This window comes from Carettochelys insculpta, chromosome 8 (genome assembly GCF_033958435.1).
Source record: "Carettochelys insculpta isolate YL-2023 chromosome 8, ASM3395843v1, whole genome shotgun sequence".
Classification (NCBI taxonomy): domain Eukaryota; kingdom Metazoa; phylum Chordata; order Testudines; family Carettochelyidae; genus Carettochelys; species Carettochelys insculpta.
In genome coordinates this window covers 45,943,393-45,970,033 of record NC_134144.1, presented here as the reverse complement: position 1 = coordinate 45,970,033, position 26,641 = coordinate 45,943,393, and the positions used below count along the sequence as shown (strand labels likewise).

General features: G+C 44.9%; 1 long non-coding RNA gene across 3 annotated transcripts in view; it reads left to right on the top strand.

The window, feature by feature from the left end:
• Window positions 1-23,118, top strand: part of LOC142017089 (uncharacterized) — a 57,554-nt gene extending 34,436 nt beyond the window's left edge. For 2 of the 3 annotated variants that reach the window (XR_012646436.1, XR_012646434.1), the window contains 3 exons: window positions 17,612-17,745; window positions 20,024-20,083; window positions 22,472-23,118. This is a non-coding gene — a long non-coding RNA (uncharacterized LOC142017089). Of the gene's footprint in view, window positions 1-17,611; window positions 17,746-20,023; window positions 20,084-22,298; window positions 22,337-22,471 lie in introns of all 3 variants that reach the window. The other variant, XR_012646435.1, reaches the window with a different exon arrangement.
• The last annotated feature ends 3,523 nt before the right edge of the window (window positions 23,119-26,641 follow it).

The window sequence follows — 26,641 nt, the reverse complement described above, 5'->3', positions numbered from 1 at the left end:
ACACTGATTCCACACTGAGTGCCTTTGTGTGCAGCTTCAGTTAATCCACTCCTAAACCACATAAAAGCTAAGTCATCACTGCCACTTTACTGCCCTGCAACCATCTGGCTCAGGAATGTGATCTTCTCCCTGCTCCTGAGTACAGCAAGTTACAGCACTGTAAAGCACCAGGGTAACCAGGCTCCCAGCTCTTTTAGCTACTTCCCTCATGAAAGTGACTTACACAGGGTGCTGACAGAGCTCTCTCCCAGTACTCCTGTCGTAGCCACACTTCCCATTTAAAGCGCTGCTGTCGCCGCACTTTAAGTTTAGAAGTGTAGAGAAAGCCAGAGTCAGTCAATGAATAGTAAGAGGTCCACACTGGGAGATAGCGCAACATAGCTATTTAGTAAGGGGTATCCCACCACAGCTATTCGGCACATATTCCTATGCCTCCGTTCTTTCTAACACTTCACCATATAATAGTAACAACCTTAGTATGGGGAATTTCCTTCAGAAGTAATAGTCCTAACAGTAGCCTCACACTAGGAGCTCCTCCCAGACAGTCATTAATCCCCATCAGAGGTCCAGTGCCTTAAAATGGTATGCTTATTCCCAAATTCTTCAGGGCCTACCTGTTCAACACACAAGATTTCCAGCTACCACCAATGGCATGTCCACTAAGGTGCAATAGTCCTATGTTTGCACTACAGAAATTTCCATTGTAGGTCACACTGCACACAAATGGATGGGACCCCATACAGAGGCTTGTCATTTAAAACAGAGAATCTATAGCACCAAGCATTATACTAAGCAATTACAAACTGGCTAATATAAATGGTGACTGTTTCGGGGGAAATGTTCTAAAAGTCTCAAACTTCACACTTATTTCTTCACAATTAATGGGTTCAGTATCCCTAAAGTTACAAGTAAATAGAATAAAAAGATATTATAGATATTATAATAACTGTGTTCTAATAAGAACATCCAAATTTAATTCAAACATTATCAATAAATTCAGTGTAAAGCTGAGTTTTTTTAAAATCTCATAATAATTCTAGAGTTACAGTTAATGGACCTGTCCATACTCCCACAGAGGACAACAGTTAAATGGGAGCAGGACTGAGCCCTAGTATTTTAATTAATCATCTAATGTATTGGTATTCCCTGACTTGCTTATTATGCAAGAGGAGAGAAGAGCACTAAAAAGCTGAAAACATAGTCAGACACAGTTAATGTAAGACCACTCCAACTCTGCGGAACAAATGACTCTATTGCAAACTTCTTATCTTTACTATGGAAACTTGGCCTAGTCAACTGACTAAGTAGCTGACAGAGCATTGTATTCTATAACTGAAAGCCTCCACTGGCACACTACTACATTTAAACCAAATCCATCCATAAAAAACATCACCTAACTCACAAACTACACTGAGCCAGTGAAACACAACTCAGCCATTTTGGGGACAAATGAAGAAAGACCCAGATTACTTCCCTCCTACAGTCTTGTTGCTAAACCTAATGAATTATCAGCCTTGGACCTACACAGTTTAGCACGCAGCCGTTATTTAGCTATTTCAGTTTTCAGGAAAAACCAATGGGTTTGTCTATTTATTTGTTGCGAAGGGCACCCTATTTTGTTGAATACATATACTCAAGGTTACAAAATGCTCAGCTTTTCAAAGGAGCGTAAAATAGTTAGGTGTCAGTATTCACTCAAAGTCAACAGGAGGTAGGCCCTTTGAAAGTCCCAGCCAACACATTTAGAGAATCGAGTTTCTCTTTTTAAAGGAAGCATCACATATTCACTATGTACAATAGTCCCTGATACAGGGGGGTCCTCATTATAAGTCCAGGTTACGTTTCTAAACATGCAACTTATAGTGAAATAACTTAAAAAGGGATTTTACATTACATTTACATTACATTTTACTATAAGGAATAATGTAATAAGTTTGAGATATGTTCCCAACACATACAGTTCACACACGGTACATATAACATACCTATAACCCACAAACAAAACAATAAATAGAAATAGAATAGAAATAAATAGAACAAACAAACAGATAAATAATAAATAATAAAATGAATGAATAAATGGAAAAAAGTAAGCCGGTTCCCCACCAGTCACCATCAGCTCCCCGCAGCTTGCTGGCTCCCCATCTGTCCCCAGTAGCTCCGTGCCAGCTCACTGCAGCTTGCAGGCTCCCTGCCTATCCCTGCCAGCTCCCCACTGATCCCCCGCCCAGCTCCCTGCTTGCTCCCCAAAGCTCCCCCAGCTACCTGACAGCTCCCCACCAGTTCCCGCCAGTCTTCCATAACTTCAGCTCTCATTTTCAGGGCCCCTGCACTACAGTGCCTGCTGCCTGGCCACCACAAAGCTCAGCTATGTTCCTGGCTTTTATTCCCTTGACCCCTAACCGATGTAAGTGCAGATCAGTGCAACTTACAATGAATCTGCTTTCATGAATTAACAACATATATGTGAAATGACTTTCAGCATAGCAACTTACAATGAGGGGCCCCCATACAAAACACATATTAGGTAAAGATAATGAAATTTAACTTAAATGGAGATTTAAAACATTTGAAGTAATGCCTGTATTTGTTAAATCCCACTTGTTAACAATGGTGAAACTGACTTGAAATGTTTTTTATCTAGTGAAATATAGTTTATTAAAACAAATGATCAGCTTCACCAAGGACTAATTACTATGTGATCACTGAACATATTTGGAATCTTAACTGCATGCAGGTCCCTGCCCTGTAGTTCAGATGCTCCCAAAGTGTCTAAAAGCTTCTGTGGAAATTGCGTGCACAAGAAATGCAGGACTCTTCCCTGCTTAGCAGAGCATGATGTACATGACGTAAAATCTTAGGATGTTCACATTACCTAGACATTCATTCTTTTGTCAGCTGTCTGTTGAGAATAAATTTAACTTACCTTTGTGTGACAGCCCCAGGAATTATATATGCCTTCTCTGTCGCCTGGGCATTTGAAAGATTGTCTCCTTGATGGGTTGTTAGGGATGAATGAGGTCACACACAGTGGGGTAACAGGGAATCCTGCCTCAATAGCACTGATGGACAGCAATCATTATTCCCACCCATAATCTAGAGCCACAGCTAGACAAGGTTTCTACTATAGATCAGTGACCTCACCTATGATTAGAATGGGTGTGGATTCTATTTCCCAAAACTATACCGTCTCCCACACACGCCTGCAGGCAGTGCTCCGCAGCGGGAACCAATGTTATTCTTAAGGGGAGCTCCACTTTACAGAACAGCGACACAAATGGGCACATACTATATTCATTTACCAAATTCTCCCCAACCTTCGAAATGGATTTTTGACTGGCATGGTTGTTTTTAATTTTAAATATTAATTTAGCACATCTTGTATTCACAACCTCTTTATTTCTCTATCTGGCATGTTTTTAAATTGACTTTATTAACAATAAAATGCTGTAAAACTGCAACAGTGAAGGTGTAAGTTAGGGAGACTGTAGTAGACAGTTCATTCCACTAAGTAATATACTTCCTTGTAAGCATGAAGAATGGTGCTTCATGGCAGCCACAAGCTATCTAAAATTAAATCTAATGGTATCATTTATGACATTCTGCCAAATATTTTAGCAGCCTCAATTAACTCATGAACCCCAACAAAAACAACAGGTGCAACAGAGCAGAATTTGACTCACAGGATACCACTTCATAGATCTCTTTCATCTATTAACAGTGTTTTGTGTAAGTGGAGTCAGAGTTGGATCCTAACAAACGCCTTCTATTTTTTACATGCCCTCCACTTTGAATGGTAGATCTTGATCTGTGTGTTTAGTTCCCATTGACATTTTCAAGAGATAAACAACTGACACAAGAGCAGACTAGAATCACATAGTAGAAAAAAACAGAAGATAGTGCTCAGTTTTCAACTGTAGTACAGGAAAACTCTTAAACTATCATTTTATTTTGTTCAGTTACCTGATGGCCAGTACTCTGAGTACATACCTCTTCTATCATCATTTACATAAAACTTTTCATCATCACAGAAGCATGTTTATAAGCAATTCATTCATACAAGTAAACCTCATAAAACCCATCTGAGGTAGTTACTACATTGTAACAGTCTTCCCACCACATAAGCATAAACAAGGTAAATAATACATGAAAAGTAGAGTAGATCAGAAACAGAGACCCAGACATCCCAATTACCATTTCCATGCTGCAACCTCTGGACCACATTATCTTCCATTTGTAAATTAGTCTTTATTTCAAATGATGAACAGAAAGTGCCTACAAAGCTTTCCGGATTACACATTTGAGGAACTGGTATCCTTTGTGAGGCCTTTGATAGAGCTTTTTCTCTAGGCCTAAGTAAGCATATCTGCATTTGGCCACCACAGCAATATCAATTCTGCACGTCAGACTTTTAGTTCAGACACTTAACTTTTAAATCAAAGATGGACTAGAATCAGTCTTTTTTGTAAAATAATAAAATAATAATAAAAAAGAGAGGTGCCAGTATTCAGCCAGCTCACCACTCCTTCTCCCCAGACAATCCCATGGCTAGTTGCTGAGGCACCAGTACTCAGTACTGACAAGTACCGGCACAAAAAAAGCACCAACTAGTATAGTTATAATAATATAAACCTTGTATTTTGAGGGAGGAAGGATGCATTTACCAGGAGAATTGAAATGCTGGTGCATCATGTAGTGATTGCATTAATATTTTTATTGAGGTGCTTATTAGTTAGAATATAATGAAACCACTCGGTGGCCTTTTATGACCGATATGAGTCAAAATTCCAATGAGCTGTTTATTTCTGTTATACAAGTAGTCTCGCGATTGTCAGGATTTGGGTTTGACAGAGAGGATGGAGCTCAAAACTTTTAAATGGCAATGGTACCAATACCAAACTTGGCTATTTACTACTGTCAAATTCCTGCCCTCATCATTTCTCAGAGCTTAATTTTTGGGCTTACACCTTATTTAGTCATGTACAGGGGTTCACTCACATGAGTGTGAGATCAGAATCTCTCCCTGTTGAGGAAAGACATTCTGGAGCATTTCTTTACATTTGTGCTGCAGGATATTCCTCAATACAACAGAAAATCTCAGATACCTGGTGAAAATCTCACACTAAATCTGAAGACCTGGATCCACAAAGGGATTTACTCACTGCAATGCCAAACTCATAGGTACTGTAAAAAAAAAAAAAAACCACTGGAATCCACAAACAGAGAATTAGGTGCCCAGACTTCCTGTATGGTAGTGAGAAACAAGCATCTGAAAAAGGAATCCACAAAAACCAAAAAAGCAGTCATGTAGCACTTTAAAGACTAACAAAATAATTTAGTAGGTGATAAGTTTTCATGCTGCAGACTTGCTTCTCCAGATCTGAAGAAGTCAATCTGCCCCCACGAAAACTCATCACCTAATAAATTATTTTGTTAGACTTTAAAGTGCTACATGACTGCTTTTTTGTTTTGTTAGGATACAGACTAACACATCCACTTCTCTGTTACTACCACAAAAGCCAGTATGCAGGGCAGGGAGCCATCTGATCCAGTCACTAGCAGATGCTAATGAGAGGGATGTCCTAAACTCTGACCCTCTCACTGCGATAGAACAACTCAACTGTGATGTGGGAAGCCTGGGTTCTGATCCCTCCTCTGCCTGATAAAGACCATTTGAACAGGGTTTTTCCCACCGCAAAGGCTATGTCCACACTAGAGCACAATCTGTTGACAGAAGTTACTGTCGGAAGATATCTTCCAACAAAACTTCTGTTGACAGATTGAAGCCAGACTGCAAAGCAGATCAAAAGAGCAATCCACTCTGTTGACAGAGAGTGGCTGGACTACCTGGCCTTTGTCGACAGAACGGCCAACCACAGCAGACAGCTTCGCGTCCTGGAAGCCCTGTCTGTTGACAGAAGGTCCCATGGACTGTCCAGACTTGCTTTCTCATGGGGGAGCAGCAGAACACTGTAAACAAAAATGCCAAGTTCTGTCAATTTACTGTTGACAGAATGCCTTGGAAATGTGGATGCTCCCCAGATTTTGTCAACAAAACACCAGTTTTGCCAACAAAACTCTCTAGTATAGACATAGCCTTAGATTATAACCCTCATTTCTTCCACCTCAGCCTCTCTGTTTGGAATTAGACATGATCTGTGCACAATTATCATACTGAGCCCCACAGCAAAGATTGTTATTGCCCCTCCCATTTCCACGCACACCAAGGCTTACATGTCAGATAAGAGCCTGGACACCTGCCTCATGCAGCAGTACACAAGCCCAGAGGTATAAATTTACATCCTGAGGGAGCTTTACAGAAGAAATGTAGGAATCAGGTGTGTTTAGGCACCAATAGGTGACAATGGAGCAGTGAGATTTTGGATCCTCAGTGGTACCTAAATCTGGGATTTAAGTACCTGAACCTATGGAGAAAGCACATACTCCCTTTGTGGTTCCAGACCCTGTATCTCAAACATGGGCTGTACACCTAACACTTTGTGAGGGTCTAATGAAGCAAGGTTCCTTAAGGATGCTCTTACCTATGCCTGGTAACCCCTTAGTCCAGAGAGAACTCAGAAGTAATGGCACACCTTTATGTACTGCCCCTTCCCAGGTTATGCTAGATTTTCTTTGGCTGCATCTAATGTTTTGTGCCCTTTTGTCCATTTTCACAAAACTACAGACAACACCACACAAACTGACTGAAGCACTGAACACTTGCTTTAATTTACTTTTTACATGGAAAAAGCACCATAATATTTTTATAAACAACTGCACAGTTCATCACTATAAATTATCTGTCCCTTAATTTTTCCAGTATACTACCCCATTGTGAGAAAACTGTTCAATTTTAGACTTTTACATGTGAGATTTTAAGGTTTCCTCCTCAGTGATTACATTTAGCAACTCCCTTCCGCTGTATGAAAGCACAGGCAATTTTTCCATAATAAAAACTGGATTAACATGTATCAGGAAGAGACACCACCAGCTGTCACTTTGAAATCAGACTACTCTATCCTATGTTTGAGATAATGGATAAACCAATAAATGGCGAGCAGTTTTCTTGTATTTATCTAGTAAGTGACTAACACAGGGTAGCATCTTCTATAATAAAGTGATATAAAAAGAAGAAGAAATAAGCTAAACTCTAATAGAATAAGATATGAACTCAGCAATATTGGCACATGAAAATACAGCATGGCAAATTGTATTATCCCATTTATTTTTCACCTGTTGCTGCCGTCTGGTTTGATTAGATCCAGAATTATATTTCATTTTCATGCACAACTCCCAAAGGCAGCCAAGGATGATTTTTTAATTGGATCACATTTAAGGTCCTCTGAAACCCACTGCACTTCTCTTTCATCAAAGCTGCTGATTTTTAAACGGCTACTCTTCATGTCCATAAATGAACTGCGTCTGGGTCTACATTAAAGAGCTGAGTGATATGCTGTTCAAAATAACTATTGTATTCTACCACTAATAGGCAGTTCTCACAAAAGAATTATTGGACATATTTCATTGGTGGAACATTAAGAAACACATTTTAACCATTATTTTTCCTATTTCTCAGAGTCTGATTCACTAACCACAATTTTATATTTTTACAACAGTGTAACAATTAATGAGTTACACTGGTGTAGAATTACAGTGGTGTTGGCTGTATCTCATGGGCCGTGTCTACACTAGCCAAAAACTTCGAAATGGCCATGCAAATGGCCTTTTCAAAGTTTACTAATGAAGCTCTGAAATACATATTCAGAGCCTCATTAGCATGCGGGCGACCGCAGCACTTCAAAATTGACACGGCTCGCCACCGCGTGGCTCGTCCAGACAGGGGCTCCTTTTTGAAAGGACCCCGCCTACTTTGAAGTCACCTTATTCCCATCTGCTCATAGGAATAAGGGGACTTCGAAGTAGCCGGGGTCCTTTCGAAAAGGAGCCCGGTCTGGACAAGCCACATCAATTTCAAAGTGCCGCAGTCGCCCGCATGCTAACGAGGCGCTGAATATGTATTTCAGCGCTTCATTAGTAAACTTTGAAATGGCCATTTGCATGGCAATTTCGACGTTTTTGGCTGGTGTAGGTGTAGCCATGATGTGTGAACTGAGAGTATTTTCTACACAACCATCAAGGAGCATACCTGAGTTAGTTTTGATCTAGATAGCTCACTACAAAGAGCAAAGAAGCCATAGCAAAGCAGGCAGCAGCACAAGCTAGTGACTCAAATACAACTCTGCTGGGTACTCTATGCCACCACACCTGCTACCTCCGCTTCACTGAGCAATTTTATCATGCTAGTCAGAAGCAAGCTACCTCAGATAGGCCGACACATACTGCAACACCACTTTCCAGTTACAAGACAGACACACCCAAGCTCGCTGTGACAGCAACACAATTCTGGAATCACATCAGATGTCTGGTTTTATTTTATTTGTAATATGATTAGAAAAAAAACAGTTTACACACACGCACACACACACACACACACACACAGAGTTAAAAAAAGCTTAAAAATAGAACTTTATCACTAAAATTCAAAAACAAATATCTGGTCTGGCACCCATGGGATCTGAGCAGCCCCGAAAGAGAAGTTACTCACCGTAGTAACAGTGGTTCTTCGAGATGTGTCCCCGTGGGTGCTCCACAATAGGTGACGGCTTGGTCGGCGCCGCAGATCGGATCTTCCAAGCAGTTTCTGCCGGACCGCGCATGTGCCGGCGCGCGCCGCTCCCTGGCGCACTCCTGGCCATGTGCGCGATCCGGTCCCCGCCAGTTCCTCGACCAACCGCCTCGGGTGCCCCTGCAAAACACTAACAGAGATCCGAAGCGGGGAGGATGGGCGGGAAGTGGAGCACCCACGGGGACACATCTCGAAGAACCACCGTTACTACGGTGAGTAACTTCTCTTTCTTCTTCGAGTGTCCCCGTGGGTGCTCCACAATAGGTGACTACCCAGCAGTAACCCAAGATAGGTGGTGGGTAATCGGATTAAGTGCAGCTGGTCCCCGAGAGGACCGCTGCGGAGAGACGGGTATCCTCTTGGAATACCCTGTAAAGGGCGTAATGTTTGGCGAAGGTGTCGTAGGATGACCAGGTCGCCGCTCTGCAAATGTCTTTCAATGCAACGCCCTTGAAAAAGGCTGTTGATGCTGCCACCGCCCTGGTGGAATGAGCCCTGGGAGTGGCCGACAAAGGAGTCTTTTTGAGCTCGTAGCACATTTTTATGCAGGATACAATGTGCTTTGAAATTCTCTGCGATGAGAGACCGTCTCCTTTTGATTTGGGAGCGAGGGAGACTAGGAGTCTATCCGTTTTCCGGAAGGACTTGGTCCTGTCTACGTAGAAGGCTAGCGCCCTCCTCACGTCCAGGAGGTGTAGGCGCGCCTCTTCGCTGGAGGTATGAGGCTTTGGATAAAACGAGGGTAGAACAATAGGTTCATTGATGTGAAACTCGGAAGAAACTTTGGGAACAAAGGCTGGATGCAGCCGTATGGTTACCGCCTCCTTGGAAAAGACAGTGCAGGGTGGCGTTGCCATGACTGCCGCAAGCTCGCTCACCCGACGAGCCGACGTAATTGCAAGAAGAAAGGTCGTCTTTATTGTAAGGAGGCGAAGGGGAACCGTGGCCAAGGGCTCGAACGGTGGTCCCATGAGTGTGGTAAGCACCAGGTCCAAGCTCCACGAGGGTGGAATCGGTTTCCGAGGGGGGTAGAGGTTTACCAACCCTTTGAGGAACCTGGTAACCATAGGGTGGGCGAACACCGTGTGCCCCCCATCCTCATGTCTGAACGCCGAGATGGCGGCAAGGTGGACCTTTAACGAGGATAGCGAGAGTCCTGCTCTCTTGAGGTCCAGTAAATACTCTAGAATTGTAGGTATAGGCACCAAAAGGGGGGCCAGCTGCTTGGTAGAACACCAAGCCATGAAGCGAGTCCATTTTTGTTTGTAGGTTTTCCTAGTGGAAGTCCTCCTGCTACTTTCTAGGACTTGCTGTACTTCCACTGTGCATGTGCTCTCTAGGGAGCTGAGCCATGGATTAGCCACGCTTGCAGTCGCAGGCTTTGGGGGTGCGGATGCACTATGGACCCCTGGGCTTGCGTGAGCAGATCCGGCGCCACCGGAAGAGGCATCGGTGGGCGGTCCGACATGCGCAGGAGTAGGGGGAACCATTGTTGGCGATCCCACGTTGGGACTATCAGGATCATCCGAGCCTTTTCTCTCCTGGCTTTTTGCAGAACCTTGTGGATCAGCACTGCGGGGGGAAACGTGTAAAGCAGGGGGCCCCCCCCACGGGATCGCGAACGCGTCCCCCAGGGATCCCCGGCCCAGCCCTGCTCTGGAGGAGAATCGTGGGCACTGTTTGTTGTGCTGAGTGGCAAACAGATCTATTTGGGGAAACCCCCATGTGTGGAAAATCGGCCGTAGTAGATCGGGACGGATCTGCCACTTGTGGGTGAGCGCAAAACGCCTGCTCAACTGGTCTGCCTTCACGTTGTGCGCGCCCGGCAAGTATGAGGCTCTCAGGATTATATCTTGGGCGATGCACCAGTTCCATAGGCGGATTGCTTCCGCGCATAAGGTACAGGATCGAGCTCCTCCTTGCCTGTTTATGTAAAACATGGTGGAGGTATTGTCCGTACTGATCCCGACGACTTTGCCTCGTATACGGTCTCGAAAGTGTTTGCAGGCGTTGAACACTGCTCTGAGCTCTAGAACATTGATATGTAGAGACTGTTCCGTGGGTGACCACAGTCCTTGAGCCACCTCTTCGCCCATGTGCGCTCCCCACCCTATGAGGGAGAAATCCGTAGTGAGGAAAACCGATATTTGCGGCTGATGGAAGGGTACCCCTGTTAGCAAGTTCCCGGGGTTTACCCACCATTGCAGGGATTCGCGCACCCCAGGTGAGGGCGACACCACCCTGTGAACGGTGTGTACTGCCGGCTTGTATACACTTGCCAGCCAGTGTTGCATGCTGCGCATGTGCAACCTGGCGTTCTGTACCACAAACGTCGCCGCTGCCATGTGGCCCAGCAGCTGCAAGCACGTCAAGACCGGCACTGTAGGGCTGAAGGTGATGACCTGCATGAGGGAACCGATGGCTCGAAAGCGAGCCTCTGGTAGGTATACTCTCGCCGAGACCGAGTTTATGCGAGCCCCTATGAACTCTATGTCCTGTGAGGGGTCTATCTTTGATTTTGCCAGATTGATAACCAGGCCAAGTGAGGAGAACGTGTTTGCTGTGACGCGTATCATGCGGAGGACCTCCCTTTTCGAGGTCCCTTTGAGCAGGCAGTCGTCCAGATACGGGAAGATAAACACCCCCTGTCTGTGCAGGTAGGCTGACACCACTGCCAAGGTCTTGGTGAAGACTCTGGGGGCCGAGGAAAGGCCAAACGGTAGGACCTTGTATTGGAAGTGTTCGTTGCCCACCATGAACCGGAGAAAACGCCGGTGAGCCGGATGGATGGTTATGTGGAAGTACGCGTCTTGTAGATCGAGGGCTGCGAACCAGTCTCCATCGTCCAGTGCTGTAAGGATGGAGGCAATCGTGATCATCCGAAAACGTTGCTTGCGTAGATACCTGTTGAGGCCACGAAGGTCTAAGATGGGCCTCCAGCCTCCTGTCTTTTTCTCCGTCAGGAAATACCGAGAGTAGAACCCTTTCCCTTGCAGTTGCTCTGGCACCTTCTCCACCGCCCCTAAGAACTCGAGGTGGGCCACCTCCTGCCTGAGCCTGGCTACATGGGAGGCCTCCTGAGGGTGGGGCTTGGGTGGGGGTCGCGGCGGCGGGAGCGACTGGAAGGGGATGGCGTACCCCGTGGCTATGATCTCCAGCACCCATTTGTCTGTGGTGATCCTTTGCCACTGGTCGTAGAATGGTCGGAGGCAATGGTGAAAAAGCCGTTTCGGATGATCTTGTGCAATGGTGGTGATGGCGCAGCCCTGGATCTGTATGTCAAACTTGTGGCCTTTGGCCCCGCCCCGAGGACGGACGGCCCTGTTGTGAGCGTCGCCTGGGGGTTCTGTACTGCTGGTGCTGCTGATGCCGCCCTTGCTCGTAACCCCTGTGATACTGGGGGCGCTGTTGCTGGTACTGGTACCGCCTTTGCTGTGGGTAGTACCTTTTCTTTGAGTATGGAGGGGTGTAAATCCCCAGGGTCCTGAGTGTGGCTCTTGAATCTTTACTGGAATGAAGGACCGAGTCAGTTGATTCAGCAAACAGCTTCTGCAAGTCGAAGGGAAGGTCGACTATCTTCGCTTGCAGATCTCTCGGTATACCCGAGGTCTGGAGCCAGGACTCCCGTCGCATCACCACTGCAGTTGCTGTGGAACGTGCTGCCGTGTCCGCAACGTCCAAAGCAATCTGAACTTCCATCCTCGCAGCCGCGTAGCCCTCTTGCACTATGGCCTTGAGGACCGGCTTTTTGTCCTCTGGAAGCGAGTCCATGAGGGAAGTTAATCTGGCATAGTTGTCAAAATTATGGTTCGCCAAGTGCGCTGCGTAATTTGCCATGCGCAACGTTAAGGTGGAGGAGGAGTAGACCTTTCTGCCGAACAGCTCTAGCTTCTTGGCATCTCTGTCCATTCCCCCTGTTTTAAATTGAGATGTTTTTAGTCTTTGTTGCGAGGACTCCACCACCAAGGAGTTTGGCTGGGGGTGGCTAAACAAGAACTCCATGCCCTTCGCCGGCACGAAGTATTTCTTATCCGCTCTCTTTTGAACAGGCGGAATAGTTGCAGGGGTCTGCCATATGGTAGTGGCGGACTCCAAGATCGCTTCATCAAGCGGTATTGCTACTCTGGAGGAGGCCGGGGAGCTCAAATTTTTAAGGAGCTTATGATGTTTCTCTTGCACTTGTGCTGTCTGGATGCCTTGCGTGAAAGCTACCCTCTTAAACAGCTCCTGAAACTGTTTGAGATCGTCCTTAAGATGGACGTCCCCTAAGGCCGTGGCCTCATCCGGGGAGGAAAACGAGGAACCGCTGGGGTACATTTCTTTGGACCCTTCCGGTTCTTGATGGTGATGGTGCGCCCTCTCGCTGGAGGTATGCGAGGGAAAATCTCTTGGGTCTACGGCCAGTCCCCCCTGGGACGTTTGAGTCTCTGTCCCCGATTGCGATTGCCCTCGGGGGTACGAGGTAGTATGTGGGGATCTTTCCCTGGTAGATTGCCGATGGTGTCCATGCCCCACGTGGTAGGGATGACCATGGCAGTGTAGGCACTGTTCCTGGGAAGGTGACCTTGACCATTCCCTTTGCACGTACCCTCTGTGTCTGGGAGAGGGGGATCGTCGAGACACTGGAGAGAGCGATTTTGCATAATAGTCCAGCGTTTCAAATCCCAGGAAGGGTGAGGGTGGTGCCAGCCATGGGGAGGCTGATTGCAGGAAAGGAGAAGGGGGCTCCGGGTAGGCTAGGGGGGACCCCTGCCTTCTGGTTGGAGTCTGCAACATGAGCGGAGGGCTGTGAGAAAAGAGCTCCACAGCCCTGTCTGGAGAGGGGCTGCAGTGCCTCCTCTTGTGTGCAGCCTTTCCCCTCCCTAAGGGAGGTAACTCCGCCCCCTGATGGGCGGGGGATCCCGGCCCCGTCGGCACCGTGCTAGGCACGCTCGAAGGCGGTGCCGCACGTGCAGAGTGCTTCTGTGCCTGCAGGCTACGTGCCTGCGCGCTCTGCACCGCCGGTTCCCCGGGGGTCGGTGCCGCTGCCTGTGGTGCCGCCGGTACCAGCGCTTGCTTAGCCGCCGCCCTGCCTGCGGTGCGGGGCGGCTGGCTGATCATCGGAGGCTGAGCCGCTTCCACGTGGCTCTCCGTGCCGCCGCCGATCAGCTGTTGCTGCGGCTGGGGGCTGCTTGCTCCTCCCGTCCCGCTCACCGTTGCTGCCGGCAGGGATCGGGTTGGAGAAACTTTTCTCCGTTTTTGCGCTGATGGAGTGAGGGAGGCAGCTTTTCTTCTAAGGGCCCCAGAGGGTCCCTCCTGCTGCGGCCGCTCCGGCACGTCTGGCTGGAGGGCCTTGTCAAGAAGCAGCAGTTTAATCCTCATCTCCCTGTCTCTCCGTGCTCTTGTTGTTAATTTTGCACAGAAGGCGCATTTTTGTGCCACATGGGACTCCCCCAGGCACCTTATGCAGAGACTGTGCCCATCGGACACTGGCATCGCCTCTCGGCAGGACTCACATTTTTTAAAGCCTGAGGAGGACATTGTTGGTGAGTCTTTGAGTTTGTTTATGGGTACTTAGCACCCTCTTTGTGCTGTTTCCCCGTCCGATGGCCTGCCTCAGCAGGAGGGCTGATGGCCCTAGCTCCCGGCCTCCGGCGCTTGTTACTGGGACTGGCTTGAGCTGTCCCTCCGTAGCTTGTTTGTTGTTTGTTTGTTTTTTTGTTTTTTTTTTCACAAAATAACAACCGGCTACTTATGGTAGCCTAAATAACTGAAAACTTTAAAGAGAAAACAATTAAAGTCGTTGAATACGCTATGTGGCTTTAGCCTAGTCGGATTCCGTCTGCAGCCAACGGCGGTTGAGAGGAACTGGCGGGGACCGGATCGCGCACATGGCCAGGAGCGCGCCAGGGAGCGGCGCGCGCCGGCGCATGCGCGGTCCGGCAGAAACTGCTTGGAAGATCCGATCTGCGGCGCCGACCAAGACGTCACCTATTGTGGAGCACCCACGGGGACACTCGAAGAAGAACAAGGAATTTTGCTAGACCAAGGGAGGTCAATGCTCCCCTGCTGTCTGCAGGCCCCATTCTGAGGCCCTGCTCTTGGGCTCTGCTCCCAGGCACTGGCCCCCAAGCCTCCAGCTTTCTGCCCTGGTGAGGCCCCTGCTCCCCAGCTGCCATTGGCTTCCAAGCCCTGATCCCCAGCTTTCCAGCCCCTGACCACGCAGCCATAGTGGCCCACCCTTGGTGGTCCACCCCCAGACATGGCTCCCCAGAGGCTTTCTGGCCACCACGACCCAGCCCCTGCTGACTTCCTGGATCTAGCTGGGGCTTCTGCCATGGGACCCGCAGCTAGCTCCAGGGCTCTCTGGTCCTACCAGATCACAGATGTTGCCATACCAAAGAGTCAAAGATTTCAGAGGTTGAACCTGTAAATTAAAGATCATGGAAACAAAATTAGTATTCTTTTTCATGTTATTATCTGTTAATCCTTTCATTAGTTTGATCCAACATGACTACATTCAGAAGCTAAAAAGATCAACCGCTGACGGACTATAATGAAAAAGAAAAAAAGGAGCGTTCAGACGCTGTGCCATTTTTTCACTCTGCTCTTCAAATCAAACTTATGAACAGGTGTAAAAGAACAATAAGTGTTTTTTAGGTTATGCTGCAACCTGTAAACTAACTCAACACCAATCATACCCATCTTTGAACACAAAGGAAACGTACTCAAGTTGCCAAGGCCCTGAGCCGTGCATTAGCATGTTAGACATTGCCTGGCTCAAGGAACACTGTTCCCAGAGAGCTAGATTCTGACTGACAATTAGGGCTGTGCACAGGGTGTGGAATGAGGATGCCCTTTTTCACTAGCATTCCTCACTCCCCAGTTCCATCGCTCATGGGGTCAGGCAAAATTGTCATCCCCAGCTCACCAGTAACATTTAGCTGAATTCTTCCTTTCATTTTCTGGCTTTTCCTCAGTTTATAGTTTCCTTCCTACAGCCCCCACTTTCTCATGCCTGCACAATACTGATAAAACAACATCAGATGAAGAAGGCTTTTTCCCCCACTGTATTACAAAAAGTGATGGTTTAAAAAAAAAAAAAAAAAAAAACTTTTTTCCCTGTGTATCTGAAATGTTTCACGCAGCTTTACAGAAGACCAGTCTCATTTTAAAGAAGAATTGCAACATGCTATTTCAGTGCATAATTGTGTGACTCCACTGAAGTTTTAAGTGGAAATAAATTGCAGTGACAGTCTTAGAATATTTTTAAAAAGAGGGATGAGTGGGGTAGGCAGAAGAAAACAGTAGGCCCCAAATTGCTAGTGGCTACCCCCTTCTCCCATTGTAGAAGGTATTCAGTTTCATTGTTTAGTTAAGATTCAAAGCAGAAAGCTCTAACCATTTACCTATCTGTTCCAGATTCTCATGCCTACAGCAGCCAGTAACTGTTGCATTATAAATACAGTAGCCAATTGCATTCTACTTTACATAAGGGATATTTTTTCCTGTTTCTCACCGTCAATCAGTTTATATCTTGAAGCATGAGATTTAATTACCGTTATAATTACTCTATCTTGTATAGCTACAAATTTTATTAGTGGCCATAAAATTATCCAAACCCTTTTTTAAAATCAGTGACTGTATCTGACTTGATGACCCATTGTGCTTGTGAACTCTACAGCTGGATATGCAAAGAAACATTTCCTCTTATCTGTTCTAAATTGACTGCACTTTAATTTCAAATGCCTCTTTGTTCTCATATTATTAGACAGGGTAAGAAAGGTGAGACCAAGTCGCTTTCACTTTGCCCCTCCTAGCTGTAAGTAGCTCAGTCACATGTCCCAGTGACAGAGAAAAAAAATGTGAACAGGAACCACCAGAGATCTAGGTTCAATTCCCAGCACAAGCAAATCACAAAATCTGTCCTGTGCCTCAATCTGTAAAAAGGACTAGTACTTCCTTTTATCCATGAGGTCTTGTGAGGACAGAATCCATTCATGACTGTGAGGCACTCAAATACTACCATGTCAATGGCCATGTGAGTACACAGATAGGTAGAAAACATCATGCATTATTGCATTCCCTGGATTTGTGTGTGTGGTGGGGAATCCTGACTGAGGCTCAAACTTCAGGAGTTCCACACTCATCCTTAATGCACCAGACTGTACACTCCCATTCACAAAGAAAGCCTGGAATGATGTTTTGAGTGGATGTGGGAGAGAAGTTTTTAATCTGAAGTGGGGAAAAGCATATTTTTGTCTTCCCTTTGGTTTCATGAAAAGGAAAGGAGGGAATTTGTCTCTGCTACAGTGTCAAGAGACTTTTCTCTAAGCTAAAAGCAGCTTTCACCAGGGAAAAGGAAAACAAGTGAAAACAATACTTGTTGGTCATAGGCGAGGGGGAGCTAAAAGTCAAAGGGTAAATTCCACTTGCAACATGCAACATATTTTCGTGGGCTGAATCACGATCAGTAGGATTTAGACTCAAGGGGGGGATTTGGAGAGAGAGCAAGCAAGCTCCTGTAGGTGTGGAAGAAAAACTAGCTGGAAATACTGCAAAGAACCATTCGTCGATGAGTAATGAAAATGTTCTACATTGCCTTATTTTCTTTTGGTTCATATTTTTTGTTGTTCTGTCTCGGAAAAGGCAGCTTCTCAAAGTTTTGTCTTTGTTTGGTTGAGCGTGTGGGAAGGGAATCAGGGTGTGATGAAGTGGAGGCCTGTGAAAGGGATTGTTTATTATACTTCTCCTTATTGTTCATGAGAAATGTGGAAAAAACCACAGAAAAGCCACAGAGCAGAAGGAAAAGAATGGAAATGCTGTGAAGAAAAACCAGTTAGTAATATTCGTTACAGTTCTATAGCATCTCTCATCCAAAGTTCTCAGTGCTTCCTAAATGTTAATTATGTCCTTCTGCACCCTTTATATTTGTTTCATAAACAGGTAAGAGCTGAGGCATCAAAAGATTAAATGACTTTCTGGAGGTTACAGAGGTGCAGACCTGAGAACAGCCCATATGAGTCCTAGCAGCAAGTTCCTTGGTCTATGCTTTTGACCATGCTACTTCCTAAACAATGGTAAGTTTGGGGAGAGGAAAACCACCACAGCACTATTTAATTCAATCTCTTACAACTTTAACTTTCCTCTCTAAGCACACCAGAAATATGCTTGAAGAGTATTAAAAAATAAGATAAAGTAATCTCTAGGTATTCACCCAATGTATGTAAATAATTGCTCTGTCCCATCCAGTTGTATCTCTGCAAGCTTATATTTGTGTTTCAATAGAAAACAACAGATGTAAAGAATATTAAAAATAGTTAAACCACACTTTTTCACAGGGCACTAAGCTGATATAAAAGGCTAAGCTTGAAAGGCAGTGAATGTGGCAATGCAACAACATGACTCCTAAGCAAAGGGAACATTTCTGAGAAGCAGGCCACTTGTCTAAATTCCCAAATCTGGATTTGGAACCTAATACCAGATAGTCCAGACTGACAATTTTGTGCCTTTGTGAATTTTAAGGACAAGAGGCACTGTTGCTTATTTCCTCTTCTCTGTCGCACAGTCCATGATAGAATCTTACAATCGTCTTAGCCAAGACCCCTATGGAACACGAAGCCAAATATCTCTTCTAAATTCAAATTTAGCTTAATAACATTGTTGATAAATGTTAAACTCCAAAAACAAAAACAAAATGTACATAAATAAGCAACAATGTCTATAATAATTGTCTTAGTGGGGGAGGGTGTTGAAATAATCCAATTTTGCTACGAAACATGTTTGAAACAAAACATGGTCATTTCCATGCCCAGCTGTACCTCTGCTCTGAGAAAAGGTCTTTAACTGTGTCCCTGTGCAGTAGATAGCTTGCATTCAGACAGTGTTTGACAAAGTTCCACATCAGAGATTAAGGTCTTTGTACAGAGATTGAGGTCTAAAGAAAGAAGCGGAATGGACATAAATGTAACACAAAATGGATTGAACATCGGGTAAAGGGCAGATGGGGGATGAAGTTATAAATAAAAAACTTTTCATGCTGAGAAATGGAGGGAAGGAAGTTACTAGATCAGCAAGAGGTTTCCCTGTATTTGCCATTTAAGGTGAATTTTGTTAAAGAAAAAAAACTAATTTTTCTTTCATTGGTATGAATCAAGAGTAATTATTGAATTCTAAGTAGTTACACTAGTATGAAACTGATGTGAGGTGCATTGGACTTACTTTCTGCAACTAAGGTGAAAAACACTAAGGTTTGTCTACACAGCTAGACAAGGTACAAATCTACAACGCTCTAGTCTGACATTTAGTAAGTAGCACATGGCCTCTGCTGCTATTCACTAAATGTTCTAAATGAAACAACAGTTTGTCAAAGTGCACTACAGAACATTTAGTGTGCTACAGGTTGAACTTCTCTTATCTGGAAGCCTTATGCCTCTGCACAGTCTGCTAGTGTAAGCACACATGGGACTAAAACCTAAAACCTAGGAGGTCCTAGGCCACTGCCACTGCCACACAAACATTGGAAGCTTTGGCCAGATTTAAACTGGAGGACTTCAAAGCTTGGCTCTCGGGGAAATACTGCCAGCAGGGCCTGAGTGGTGGCTCCTCCAAGTCCACTAACTGGTTGATGCTAGTGTTGAAATTAGAAAGTCCTTATATCCAAGAAAGAAGGCAGACTGACTGCCTGGTCCAGACTCTGGCTCCTGACCCTGGTTTGTCCTCACCTTTGCTATTTACTTCCCCAACTCTAACTTGCAGTATCTGAACCACTCTGACCCTAACTCTGCCTGGAACTTGATTCCTGATCTGACTTCCTGGCACAGAGACTCATCTCCTAACCAAAACTTGGCAGCTGACCAGCACACACATGCCACCCATGGCCAGGCCCTGACAGCCTCCTGAAGATTTCCCCTAGAAGAACAGTCCCAGAAATATGTTGACAGGAACTTCTCCGCTGGGCAAGGTATCTCTCCCTAAGTGAACAGCGACTTGCAGTACTGAAGTGCTCTGTAGAAGTGATGCTACTTGCTTAGGCTCCACTACCAACCCAGAAGATTCCTTATGGCGTCAGGGGGATGGTGGGTGCAACAAATATGTCTCCCTGACCCTTTGTAAGCTTACCAAGGCAGGGTAAATCCTAAGTCTTGAATTCAGTACGGCAGTTAAGGAGTAGTCCAAATTTACCATAAAGGCCTTCAAATTCAAAGAGGGAAGTGTGACTTTTTCAAAGTAGCAAAGCACTACTCCAAGTTTCAAGACATCTGAATAACAAACATCAGATAAGGCTAGAGGCACTGATCCTCCTGTATTTATTGGTGCAAACAAATATAATTGTGTAGAATATTTGACCACTGACAGGCAATCATCATCAGAGGGAGTCCACCTGAAGAGAGAGGGTAACAGACTGCTGGAACTGAGGTTGGTGCAACTGACTGAAGGACCTTTAAACTCATTCGGGGAGACAGTTGGGAGAGCCTTGTATAATCTCTGTGCTTGACCTTAAGATCAATTGGATAGAAAATCAAATAAAAAAGAACAGTGCAATGGAGAGAGGAACAATGGAAGACAGGCATATGGCCAACTGGACTATATATGGTGACAAAATCAGTGACAGTAAGAGTCAGGTAAAGCAATACCAGAGTTAAAATGACTATAACCTAATTTGGCAAGGAATCTGGGTAAGGCCAAGCAGAAACAACTCTGACATCCGTACACCAATGCAAGGACCCTAAGTAACAAAATGCAGTTGGCGGATCAAAGGCAAGTGCAGGAGGTGAATCCAAATATTATAGGAGTAATTGAAACATGTTGGGATAGCAGTTTTGATTGGTGTACAGGTATTGAGCAGTGTGTGCTGTTTAGGAAAAACAGAAATGCAAAGCTGATGGAATAACATTGAACATTACCAAAAAGGTCAACAAAAGAAATTAGAAGTGATGAAATGGGAAAAAAAGTAACTGTGTCAAAAACACTTGGGCTGTGACTACATTTGCACTCCTCTTTCAAAAGCGGTATGCAAATGAGGGAAATCAAAAATGCAAATGAGGTACAGATTTGCATATCTGGCACCTCGTGCATATTCTTATTTCGAAATAGCTTCTTTCAAAAGAAAACCACTGTAGATACTGCCCTTTCGAAAGTAAACCCCAACTTTGAAAGAATCTTTCTTCCCATAAAAAAAGAGAAGAAGGATTCTTTCAAAGATGTGGTTTACTTTCAAAAGAGCAGAGTCTACACTGGTTTTCTTCTTTCGAAAGAAGCTATTTTGAAATAAGAATATGCACGTGAGGTGCCAGATATGCAAATCTGCACCTCATTTGTATTGAGGATGTGAGTGACGTAAGAATAAATTTGAATATTGATTAGGCTAAGTCACTCACACCAGAGCAATGGACTGGAGTAAAACTGAGTCCTTACCAATGCTCCCAGGATTTTACCCCGCGACCCTGCTCGCCGTCTACGGTGGGTCTAATCACAATGGGGTTTCAGGGTGTGTGAACTGCACTGCTGCGGTGTGTTTACCCAAGGAAGAAATACGGACAAGGTGTTAGGTTCAAACAGGGAGAAAGGGTTTATTTAACAAAGTAGAAGTGTGGATTATGGTAAGCTAGGTGACACAAAATATATGGACCCTTGTTTTTCTGAAAATAAGCACAGGATTTGAATACTAATTGGCTTATAGCCTTAAACAATAGGTAACTGCTATAACAGCACTGCTATCTAACCCCTTAGCTACTTACTGCGCTTCCGGGACGGGCCGTGCAGCCTTCGATGCGTGCTGTAAAATGCAAAGGATAACTTCAGAGCTGAATATTGTATTTATTTATTCCTGGATCTTCCTGAGGCTCACCAGGTCGCTCAACCCTTGGCCGACTACCGCGGGGAGCAGATCTTACTTAGAATAAGAATTTGCCTGCGCTAAGCTAGGTCAATTCTCTAGTTAAGTGGGTTGCCCTGCTGGCCAAGCAGGGGAGAGCCCAGTATATGCGGGGTTTCCTTCTGAGAGGTTATCCCCTTAGTTAAATGGTGGGGTTTTCCTAGTTAAAGGTTATCCCCTCAAAACGGTACTGCCTATTTCGACCACCTTGTTATGGTAGCCCTTTATTGCAGACCTTCATTACCCTTAAAGGGTTACTAAGAACACCAGGGTTTTCCCTATATAGGGTTATCCCTGACCGCTCTACCCTCCTAAATAGGGGGCAGCTTATAGCTCTGGATTATAATTACAAAGCAGTTTGCCTAACTATTCTTCTGTGTGCATGTAATAGTTTTAGGCTAGACCAATAGCATTGGCCTCCTGTGCCTTTACAAAGAGACAAGGGGTACAAAATATAAGATGCAGATCATGGACTTGGGGAAGTCCCAATCCACTCTCTGTTACAAAACTATATAAAAACATTAACTGCTCACCTAATTACTTATATTAGCCTTAAACCCAGACCACAAATACCTCCTTATTCCTGCTCTGTAATCCAGGCGCTGGGCCTGTAGTTCTCTTCGAGCTAGGAAGTTATGACCCTCACGGCGCGCTTGTACAGCAGCCGTGTCAGGTCGGATAGTAAAGGAGGAAGGAAGAAAAAGAGAGCCAGGAGGAAAACCGGCTTGGTTAACAAAACCTCCTGTGTCTTTTCAGGAACGACCGTGATATTTCAGACACCGGCCCGAGCTAAGGTCGGTAACTGGAAGGGCAGGGTCGCTGCTGCGGTTTCCCTGTGCAGGGCACCGTTGTTCAGGCGGTGCGGTCTGCCGGGCAAACCCTCCGGATAAAAGAACTGGAGCCTTACTAGTGATTTTTGCTCTGTATAGGCTGGAGCTCTTCTGGTCTTCTGGCTGGAACTCTTCTGTTCTTCGTCGGCCCACGGCGGCTAGCGAGTGATGACTGACACGCAGGTCAGCTTCGGCTCTTCCGCCAGCGATGTTCGGCTACAGGCTCAGTCCAGCTCTTAACTCAGTCCTTCTCTGTAGTCTTTTTTCTTCTTCGTCTACTCTCCTCCGAGGTCTGGTCCGGAATGCCCCAAGCAGGGCTGCTCTCCTGAATATATGCTGCCTGGGTGGACCTGTTTGACAACTTCTGCCTGCTAGGTCCTCCTCAGTGCCACAATGTATCAAAGGGGCATTTGACTACTACATATGTATAAGGATTCTAAATTGACCAATCAGTTTGAAACATTTCAAACCATAACTTCATACATATTCATAGCCCGCCGAATATTAATTGCAACTGTCATTTTCCAGCGGCCATTTTGTGTATCTAAACACCATTTTGACAGTAAATATACTTTACAATTTATCTAATTTTGATGTGGTTTGTGAGGGAAATATGTCACCACTGCTGGTAAAGCAGATTATAAATTTTAAATGCTCAGCTTAAAGGCTGTTTGGTCAGGATGCAGGGCAACCACACAGACACCACGGCTCATGGACAGGGACATATAAATCACCTCAGAAGAGGATTTTTCTACAATTTGCATTTTTGATTTCCCTCATTTTCATACCCTTTCGAAAGAGGAATGCAAGTGTAGACACAGCCTTGGGGGAAGAATGGTAACAGAGGCTTAACTGGGGTAGTGTTTGGGGTCTACTATAGACACCCAGGATCCAATCTGGTTATGGAGAGAGTCCTCTAGTATTTTTAATGAAGTAACTTACTATTGAGATTTCTGAATATGGGAGGTAAATGCTATTAACAATGGTAAGGCCCAAATATTCCTAGATAGGATAGCTGGCAGAATACATAAAATAGGTTTACAGCTAGAGTTCTCAATTCAAATGGGCAAAGACTAAAAAATTAAGGAAGAGGACTGGACTGAAGAATTAAAGGAACAGGCAATCTCAGGGGCTGGGGTGTGGGAGAGGGTGAGGGCTCCTGCTAAGAGTGAAAGCTCTAGGGGAAGGGGAGAAGGGATGAAGGGCTCTAGACTGGGACTGAGGAGTCTGGAGGGCAGGAAGCAGATCAAGGTTGGGGCAGTGGGCTGGGGTGTGAGGGCTTTGGATGGGGTGAACAGACTCTGGGTAAGGCTGAGTATGAGGGGTTTGGGATGCAGGAGGGGGCTCAGGGCTGGCACAAAGGGGTTCAGAGGGCAGGGAGGAGCAGGACTGGGACAGCGGGTGGGCCTGAGAAGGAGTCAGAGGTACAAGCTACACACAGCACTTATCTCAAACAGCTCCTAGAAGCAACAGCATGTCCACCCCTCTGGCTCCTAGGCAGAGGTGCAGCTGCGGGCTCCTCACGGTGCCTTGTCCATAGGCATTGCGCCCATTTCTCCCACTGGCTGCAGTTCCTTGCCAACGAGAGCAGCAGAAGTGGTGCTGGGACTGGGGCAAATTGCAGTTTATGAATAGGAGCTAGAGGAGGAACATGCCAGCTACACCCTGGGAACTGAACAGCACAGAGGCTAGCAGGGAACCTGCCACCCCCACTGCCCTGCACCACCAACTGGAGAGTCAACAGCCAAGTCAGCAAGGCTGACCAGAGCCACCATGATGCTTTTTCTAGTGGGTATCACCTCATCACCCTAGATTCTGTGGTTTTCGATGTGCACATCAGACTAGATGATCACGATGGTCCCTGCTGCCTTAAAGTCTGTGAATCTGTGTCCCTGGATTTACCCCAGTGTTAATCCGTTGCAAGTATAATCACACCAAGTCAAACATCATTTAGCTTCTCAACTCCTGATTCAACTGAAACTGCAGAAATCATAGAACACTAGGACCAGAAGGGGCCTCGAGAGGCCATCGAGTCCAGCCCCCTGCCCCAACGGCAGGACCGACCACTATCTACACCATCTCTGATAGACATCTGTCTAATCTGTTCTTAAATATCTCCAGCGAGGGAGATTCCACAACCTCCCTTGGCAACTTATTCCAGTACTTGACCACCCTGACAGTTAGGAACTTTTTCCTAATGTCCAACCTAAACTTCCCTTGCTGCAGCTTAAGTCCATTGCCTCTTGTTCTCTCCTCAGAGGCCAAGAAGAACAAGTTTTCTCCCTCCTCCTTATGACACCCTTTAAGATATCTGAAAACCGCTATCCTGTGCCCCCTCAATCTTCTTTTTTCCAAGCTGAACAAGCCCAATTATTTCAGCCTTTCTTCATAAGTCATGTTCTCCAGATCTTTTATCATTCTAGTTGCTCTTCTCTGGACCTTCTCTAATTTCTCCACATCTTTCTTGAATTGGGGTGCCCTGAACTGGACACAATATTCCAGCTGAGGCCTAACCAGCACAGAGTAGAGCGGTAGAATGATTTCTCATGTCTTGTTCACAACACACCTGCTAATGCATCCCAGAATCATGTTTGCTTTTTTTGCAACAGCATCACACTGTTGACTCATATTTAACTTGTGATCTACTAGAACCCCTAGATCCCTTTCTGCTGTACTCCTTCCTAGACAGTCTTTTCCCATTCTGTATGTGTGAAACAGATTATTCCTTCCTAAGTGCAGCACCTTACATTTATCTTTATTAAACTTCATCCTGTTTACTTCAGACCATTTCTCCAATTTATCTAGATCATTCTGAATTATGACCCTATCCTCCAAGGTAGTTGCAACCCCTCCCAGCTTGGTATCATCTGCAAACTTAATAAGCGTACTTTCTATGCCAATATCCAAATCATTAATGAAGATATTGAACAGAATTGGTCCCAAAACAGACCCCTGCGGAACCCCACTTGTTATGCTTTTCCAGCAGGATTGAGCACCATTAACAACTACTCTCTGGGTACGATTAGCCAGCCAGTTATGCACCCACCTTATTGCAGCCCCATTTAAGTTGGACTTGCCTAGTTTGTCGATAAGAATATTATGCGAGACCGTATCAAATGCTTTACTAAAGTCTAGGTATACCACATCCATTGCTTCTCCCTTATCTACGAGTCTCGTTATTGTGTCAAAAAAAACTATCAGGTTGCAGAAAATAAAAGATGCTGCAGAAAAACAACATGCCCTAAAAGCCCAATCCTACTTCCACCAGACTCTGTGAATTTTGTCACTTAATTTGCGGAGGGCAAGCATCAGACACAGCAATGATGGGCAGCTAATGCACAGCACAGTCATCAGCATAAACCTGTTTAAAACTCAGCCCCAACATATACAGTGGAGCTTGATAGTGGAAAGCAAATGCAGAAAAGTGCTGTTACTGGAAACGAGAAGACTGGGGTGTTAGAAGAGAATGCAAATTTGAAAATGAAATATAGCACTCACATTGAAAAGCATAAAATTATGTTTTATAGGTTGAATAGAGTTTTCTGGGATGGTGATGTTGAAAATTATATTTGCTGAGTCTGGCTAAGAAAATGTACATTAGATTTGCCAGCAGAAGTAGTATAGATTCAGCTTTGACATACTGTGGAACTTAAATCAGAATGAGGAAAAGTGATTTTTTTTTCCTGATGCATTTATTGAAAACACGAAAGGAACCACATAGTGGACTTAACACTTTTTCTTCGGACACTGGTGCTGTTTGCTTTCCCCTATGTTTGCTTCCTCCTATGATGATATGTGATCAACCTAAAAAAAATCTGAAACAGTAAATATGCAAACTTCTTTAAAAATAAACAAACACTTTTAAACATGACCAGTCTCTTAAATACACCATAGATCATTATAATGAAGACATGAATCTTTTACCAACAAACAGAGCATAAACAAGATTTGAATGTGATTAGGGATGGAGAAATACCCTACAAGTATATTGCCTCTGGATATTTTTCTCTTACTTTACTTTATACATATGGACTAATTATCAGAAGAATGTTCCATCTGATTTTCCTGTTTTAACAAAATTATAATTTTCCAGAATTGTTTAAATTTTTCTGGTTTTATATCAATGATTAATGGACTTACTGTGCCTGGCTTCCTCTTCCCTGTTAATTGTTTTATACAAGTGGATGCTAATATAAGCAATAAGGTTTTATTAATGTCCCAATCAAATATATTGAAGCACATATGTGTTAAATACAAGAGTGTTAAAGA